Raw genomic sequence first — 8646 nt, 5'->3', positions numbered from 1 at the left:
CTTATATGTAAGTACTAGATTCATTTTTTACTCTCAAGAAACACTCTATATTATGGACATACCTAATTTTATTTATCCCTTCATTAGCTAGCTGGTGGGCATTTCGATTATTTCCACTTTTGAGTGCTATGAATAGTGAACTTTGAACATGTTTCTACAAGTTTTTGGGTAGATACTTAGGAAGGGCTTCCCTGGTGGCTCAGATGGTAAAGAATCTGCCTGCAATGCAGGAGACCTGGCTTCAGTCCCTGGGTCAGGAAGATCCCCTGGAGAAGGGAATGACTGCTGCTGCTGCTGCCAAGTTGCTTCATTCGTGTCCGACTCTGTGCGACCCCATAGATGGCAGCCCACCAGGCTTTCCTGTCCCTGGGATTCTCCAGGCAAGAACACTGGAGTGGGTTGCCATTTCCTTCTCCAATGCATGAAAGTGAAAAGTGAAAGTGAAGTCGCTCAGTCCTGTCTGACTCTAGCGACCCCATGGACTGTAGCCTACCAGGCTCCTCCGTCCATGGGATTTTCCAGGCAAAAGTACTGGAGTGGGCTGCCATTGCCTTCTCCAAGGGAATGACTACCCACTCCAGTATTCTTGCCTTGAGAATCCTCATGGACAGAGGAGCCTGGTGGGCTGTAGTCCATGGGGTTGCAAAAAAATGGACATGACTGACTGACTAACACTTCACTTCAGATACTTAGAGTAATTTTGGGGTCAAATAGAAACTCTATGCTTAATATTAATACTTTGAGGAAATGTCACACTACTTTCCAAGATAGCTGCATCATTTTCTCATCCCATAAACAATGTATGAGGTTTCCAGTTTCTTTAGATCTTTGCCAATGTTTGCTATTCTTGGTCTTTTTCTTTATTATAACCATCTTGGTTGGTGTAAAATGATATCTCACTGTGCTTTTGACTTACACGTCCTTAATGATTTATGATACTGAGTATCTTTTTGTGTGTTTTATTATCATTTGTGTATTTTCTTCAAAGAAATATATATTTAAAGTTTTTAAATATTATTTTATGTTTTAAATATTGGGATTTAAGTACTGTTTATAAATACTGGAATTATCTTCTGTCAAAAATATAATTTTAAGTATTTTCTCCCATCCTGTGAGCTGTCTTTTCATTTCTTTGATTATATACTTCACAGTACAAAAGTTTTAAATTTTGTTGAACTCTAATTTATGTTTTATCTTTTGTCATTTGTGCTTTAGTTTCATACTAAAGAAGCCATATGCTAACAAAATCATGAAGATTTAGTCCTAAATTTTTTCTTCTAAGAGTTTTATAGTTTTAACTCTTATGTTTATGTATATGATATGTTTTGAGTTAATATTTCTGGAAGATGTGAGGTAGAGGTCTAACTTCATTCTTTTGCATGTAGATATTTGGTTATCTGAACAGCATTCATTAAAGAGAATATTCTATGCTTATTATCTTTGTTTCTGTCGTTCATAGTATTCTTTTATAATACTTTTTATTTCTATAAGGTTGGTAGACATATTCCCTCTCTCATTCTTTACAAAAGTAATTTGAGTCTTCTTTTTTTTTCTTGGTCATTTTAGCTGTTTGTTGATTTTGTTGATCTTTACAAAGAACCAACTTTGGGTGGTTTTAGTTTTCTCCATTGTTTTTCTATTTAAAATTTCTGCTCTAATCCTTTTTTATCCCTTCCTTCTATTTGCTTTGGATTTATTTTACCTTTCTTTTCCCAGTGTCTGAAGGTCGAAGGCAATAGTGTTTATTTGAGATTTTTCATCTTTTATATTGTATATTATACATTTCTCAATTTCCTGCTAAGTACTGCTTTCACTGCATTTTTATGTTTTTGCTTAATCAACAGACTTTGTGTGCTTTTTTTTTGCAGTTTAAGTTTATAAGAAAAAGTGAGGAGAAGTACATAAATTCCATATACTCTTCAATGTCCCCAACTTCCCCTTTATTTAATATCTTGCATTACAGTGCTCTATTTGTTACCATCGATGAGCCAACATTAATACATTATCATTAAAGTCCATGGTTAACTCTTTGTGTTGTACATTATAAGCATTTTGACAAATGCATAATGATGTACATTCCTCTTTACAGTATCATACAAAATAATGGTTTTATTGCCCCAAATATCTTGTTAAATGCTCTGATTACTTATCTCTTCCTCTCTCCCCCAGAATTCCTATCAAGCACTGATCTTTTTACTGCTTCCATAGTTTTGCCTTTCAAAATGTCATGTACACAGTTTGAATCGTACAGTGCGTATGTAGCCTTTTAAGATTAGCTTCTTTCACTTAGTAATGTGCATTTGAGTTTCCCCTATATTAGAGTTTAGAATCTAAGTGCAGATATGACTGTGGAGATTGATTTGTGCTCTACGGCCTGTTGCTCACTTCAAGAACCATGGAGGATTTCTGTCTGTCTCAGAGCTTGGATGACAGTTGTTTGATTCTCTGATTAGTTCTCTTAGGTCTCCAATCGTGCCTCCCCTCTGGTTTTCTGTGCTTCAGGAGATGCCACTTTATACTGATGCCCTGCCTCCACCCACTGTGCCTCTCACCCGCCCTCGGTCTTCAAAGGACTACTTTAGCTTCTACTTTGTATTAGCTGAAGATTTAGATTTTTGTGGAGAGATGTCTGTCAACTACCCTGACCCCCTCTTGGCTTTTATCAGTCTCTGATTTATACTTACAGAAGACCTGCAGTGATTCATAATCATTTTTCTCAGTTTTTATGCACAACACAACTTGATGAGGGATATCTCTGTCAGCTTTAATTGGATCACCAGATTTTAGTGTATTACTCCCATGCATTTAGTGAAGGCTTTGGGAAGTAGTTAGGGAGTGAGTAAAAATTAGCTAATTGAATGAGATTCTTTGGGAATCTAAAATGTCATCCCAGTCAACATGGGACATTTAATGCTTCTTTAAGAAGTTTGGCATATCTCTCCCTACCATTATCCATGGTGTTCTTCTAGGGATAAAATTATCATGAGTCTCTCAAGAATGGTTTATCATTTCTGGAAAAATAGTTATCTTTTTTTTTTTCAACATTTTAGCCTCAAATCTCTGATGGTATTACAAAAAACACTATACTTTTGCATGTTATCTGGCTTGTTCTTGTTCATAGAATGAGGGTGATGATCTTTTGTGATTTTCTACATTCTAATCCAAAAAGTAGGATCTGCTGAGTGTCTTGTCCTCAAAGAATGTCAGATTTTGTCAATCGCTTTTCTCCATCAGTTGAGATGGTATGTTTTCCTTCCTTCATTCTATTAATGTGTTGTATTACATTGACTGTTTTTCATATGTTGAACTACTTAGCTAGGATGACCAAGAAAAAAAAAAAGAAAGAAGACTCAAATTACTAAAGTGAAGAACGAGAGAGGGAATATATCTACCAACTTCATAGAAATAGAAAGGATTATAAAGGAATATGATGAATGACAAATTAAGTAAAGAAGATAAAAGGAACAAATACCTAGAAAGACACAAACTATTAAAAAATGACTGAAGAAGAAATAGAAAACATATGTAGAAAAATAGAGAGTTTGAATTAGTCATCAATAATTTGTCATAAATAAAAGCCCAAGACTGAATGGCTTCACTGGTAACTACCATAAAGCTTCTTTAGAATAAAAAAAGTATTTTTAAAGAATTAGCACCAATCCTTGTCAAATTCTTCTTAAAAATAGAATATAATCATTTCTTTCCAATTACTACTATGAGATCAATATTACTCTGATATTAAAGTAATAAAAACACAACATAAGAGACTACAGGCCAATATAATTTATGATATATGCACTAATACCAGATTCTTAAGAAAACATCAGCAAAGTGAATTCAGAATGACTAAGTTGAATGTATACTAAAAATATGAATTTAGTTCAGATTCCAAAAGTAAATAAATGTAATATAGCATATTTATAGAATAAAAGACAAAACCCCCAGATATCTCAATAGACAAAAAAGCATTTGATACCAAAATTAGAGAAAGACAATGTAAGAAAATTAAGCCTCAGACCAATATAAATATGGGTCAAAACACTGTCATACTGAGTCCAGTAACATATAAGGAGGATTAGACATCATGACCTAGTGGCATTTATTCCAGAAATTCTAGGTTTGTTTAACATATGAAAATTAATCAAATCCAGCATAGTGACTGAATAATGGATAAAACCACATGATTATCTATGTCAATAATCCTTGAAAAAGTATTTGACAAAATTCAACACCTGTTCATAAGGAAAACATTCAACAAGTCATTAATAGAAGGAAAGCTCCTCAATATGACAAAGAGCTCTATTAAAATCCAAGGTTGCCGTAGGACCTAAGGACTTTTCATAGATACGTATTTTCCCTAGTTCTCTGTGATAAACTTCTAGTTGGTCTACCTTTTAGTCTATTGTTAATGGATAATGAAGCTACCAGTTTTCTCCTAATTGGCCACCAGTAAAATTGAAGTTGTTTTCAATAATGCCTTTGGACTTGAACTTGCTCATGCTTTTTTAAAAATAAAATTAGTCCCTTTAGTCTTATCTGTGGAGCTTTTTGTTCTTATGTCTGCTATTTTCCTGGGAAGAACTTATATGCCAATGCAAAGGAGCAAGGGGTAGAGATAGAAGCATGCTTTTCCTTAGCTGTTGGAGCAGAGCTCTGGGCATGAAGCTTAACTCTTTTAAAAGTCTATAACCTCTGCCATTTTAGAGAGTTGGATCAGGTGTGTTCAGGGTACAACACACTCTGCCTGCTATGCTTATGAGAGTTCCCATCCTATGATTAGGGACTGGGTGGGAAAAGGAAGACTGGTCCACTGTGATTGTCCAGAATATTATCTCTGCAATATGAAGCTTAGGATTATAAGTGATACTGGTAGCCAACTCCTCCCAGTATAAAACTGTGGTCCTAGGCTGGGAGCTAAGTGGAGAGGAAGCCCATCTATTTGATTGCAGATGCTTGGAGTAGAATTTTTATCATACCAAGCTGGTAGTAGTGGGGATATAAACACATCAAGTCTGCCGTGCCACAGACTCTCACTTTTCTTGCCAAGGTTTAGATTATTTTTTTTATTAGATGTTCCTCCATTTGCTTTGGGCCCTTAGGACATTTCCAGAAGCTTTAAATATTTTTGTACAATAGCTTTCTGTAGGTAAATGAGGATAGGATCTACTGTGCTCCTCAAACTACCATTCTGGAAGTCTACCCAAAGGTGATTTTTTTTTTTTCCGTATGGGTATTCACTTCACTCAGAACTATTTATTAAACACACCATCTTTTCTTCAGAGTACTGCAGTTTCTTCTTCTCATAGATCAGATCATCATATATGTATGTGTCTGATTCTGGATTTTATATTTTGTTCCAAGAATTAGTTTGTCTAACCTTTTGGCAATACTACAGCCTCTTGATTACTGTCTTTTTATCATAGGTATTCTTCTCTGGTAACTATTTTCTCCTATCTTTCACAAAACCTTAGTTATTTTTGGTCCTTCACATTTCCTTATGAATTTCAGGATCACCTTGTAAATTTTCCAAAAACATACTGGGATATTCATTGGGATTGTGTTGAATCCATATATTAATTAGGGGAGAATTTATATCCTAACAATAGTCTTCTGAGCCGTAATGTATCCATTTACTTATGTCTTTCAATGTTTTCTCAAAATATGATTTTAATATTCAATATAAAATTCTTTTACACTTTCATAGCTATATCTAGGCATTTGATTTCTTATATAATTTTAAGCAATGTCTTTTTCAGTCAAGGTTTCATCAGAGAAATAGAACCATTTAAAATATATATGTATATATACATATGTATTTAAAGAGAGAGAATGTGGGGACAAGTCTGAAATCTACTGGGAAGGCTGAACAGGCAGACTGGAACTCTTCAGCATCAGCTAAAGTTGCAACCACAGGCAGATTATATTCAGATAAATCTCAGCTCTGCTCTTAGGTTCTTTCAACAAACTCAATCAGGACTACCTGTGTTTAGGACAATCTTTTACTTCAAGTCAACTAATTATCATATCTACAAAATACATTCAGAGCAGCATATATATTTGTATCTGAATACCTGGAGACTAGAACCTAGCGAAGTGGACACAGAACTGTATCACAGTGTCATTAAATTTCCTTTTCCATTTTTATATTGTATTTAATATTTATTGATAATACATTTATATTATTTGCAACATAATATACTCATATGCAATATATTTATATACTTATTTTATGTTATATGTATATACTTTTAAATTTATATTGTAATGGAAGCTTTATTTTTAATGGTGGAGACATTATAAACAAGCAAATCAGATAGTAATAAATGCCATGAAGAAAATTAAAGCAGGAGATGGGTAACTACATCTGTCTAATGAACTTGAGGTGGGGGAAGTAAGTTTAGAAGAAAAATGGTGGTGAGTGGCATGAAAATAGGATGGAATAGGATGGCCAAGATGCACCCCTCCCAGGTAGCAGATGTTGTGGGGGCGCCTGTGTGCGGTAAAAGAATGGTACAGGAAGATGGCTCAGATGGAGAGTCCAGGTTGTTCAGATGATAAAAATTTCCTTTACAACTTAAATATCTGTTGCTGAAATTAAAAAAATGGATTTTCATATCCTGGCTTGCTAAATTCACTTAATTCTAAGTTTGTTCATAAATTCCTTGAGTTCATTAAGTATCCAATCTTGTGTGTAAGTAATGAAAATTTTATTTCAACCTTTCTAATCCTTATGCCTTTAATTTCCTTTTCTTGTTTTATTGTACTCATTTGGACCTGCAGTTCAAATTTGATTAAAAGTGATAATAGAAGTCATCCTGGGTGTTTTGTTTCTACTAGTCATGGTAAAATATTTTATTTTTACCACTGAATGTAATGTTTGCTGAAATCTTTTTTGATATTCCTAGTTTGCTATAAATGTTTATTATGAACAGGTTTTAAGTTTCTCAGATAACAATTCTGCTTTTCTGCTTCTATTAATATGGTCCTGATTTTTCTCTTTTTAACTTTTATACTGTGATGAGTTACATTGGATGATTTTTGAGTGATAAACCACCCTTGGATACCCAGAATGAAGATCGCCTGATTGTGATACATTCTATTATTTTATTTATTGCTAGATTTGAAATGTTAAATGTTTAGTAAGGGGTTTTTATAACATCTATATTCATGATAGAGATTCGTCTGTAATTTTTCTCTCTTTCAAAGTTCTGGTCAGATTTTGGAATCAAAGTTTTGCTGGTTTCCTAAAAAAAGTTGGGATGTCTTTATTCTTATGTGGGTATGCACATAAATTTTGTAAAGTTAATGCTATTTCTTTCTTAAATGCTGGATCTGTGATTTTTGTTATGGGAAAGTTTTAAGTAATGAAGTAAGTTTCTTTATAGATATTGGACTATTAAAATTGTCTATGCATTATTTTTTCTGCCTTGGTAAATTATGTTTTCAAGCAATTGCTTTTTCTCTCTAAATTTTAAATTTAATTGTATATATTTGTTCATAATAACCTCATTAGTTTCTAAATATCTTTAGGATCTCTTGCAATACGCCTCTTTTCCTTATATTAGTAATTTCTGTTTTCTTTTTTTCTTAACCAATCTTCTTAGATATTTATCAGTTTTCTTCAGCTTTTCAAAGAACACAATTTTGCTTCTTTTGTTTTTCTATTTATATTTTTAAAGCTCAATTATTTATAACCTGACCTTTATTTTCTTCCTTATAATATTCTAAGGTTAAAATTTATTGTTATTTTTCTAACTTCTTGTAAGTTTAAAATATGATTTTCAGTGTTTCCTTGATTCTAATATGAGAATATATATATATATATATAACACATATTCCACTAATTTCTATTAAAGCTATATACCAAAAATTTTAACATATTCATTGTATTTATTCTATTTCGTCTTGAAATATTTTATACTTTTACTTATGATTTCACCTTTGATCCATTGATTATTTAATAAGGTATTATATAATATATTCTATTTATTGTTTTGTTGTTGGTTTCTAAGCTATTTCCACTGATGTCAAGAAGCTGCTTCAAATGATTTCCATCTTTATAAACGTGTTGAGGTTTTCTATGTTGTGAAATTTTATTAAATGCTCCCTATACCCATTAAAAGAAAATAAATTCTGCCATTTTTGGTTGGAGTTGTTCTATGTATAACAAAAAGGTCATGTTTCATTATGTTGATCACACTTTCTTTGTCTTTATTCATTTGTGTGTGCGTGTGCTCAATTATTCAGTCGTGTCCGACTCTTTGCAACCCCATGAACGGTAACCCATCAGGCTCCACTGTCCTTGGAATTTTCCAGGCAAGAATACTGGAGTGGGTTGCCATTTCCTACTCCAGGGGATCTTCCTGACCTAGGGATCGAACCCACATCTCTTGTGTCTCCTACATTGACAAGTGGATTCTTTACCACTGGGCCACCTGGGTATGTGTGTTAATGTTTCATCCATTTTTTATGTAGTGTTTTTGCCAAGACTGCTTGTCTATCCCGCTAGGAAGTAGAAGTCCCTTCATTCTTTTTTATCAGACACCACATACACACTGTCAACTCTTAAATATATTTCCAGCTAGACTTTTCGTCTGAATCCAGGTTAACACATCTAAATGTGTAATGAGTATCTTTACATCTCTC

This window comes from Capra hircus, assembly GCF_001704415.2.
Source record: "Capra hircus breed San Clemente chromosome X unlocalized genomic scaffold, ASM170441v1, whole genome shotgun sequence".
NCBI lineage: Eukaryota > Metazoa > Chordata > Mammalia > Artiodactyla > Bovidae > Capra > Capra hircus.
Note: the sequence above shows the minus strand (reverse complement) of the source record.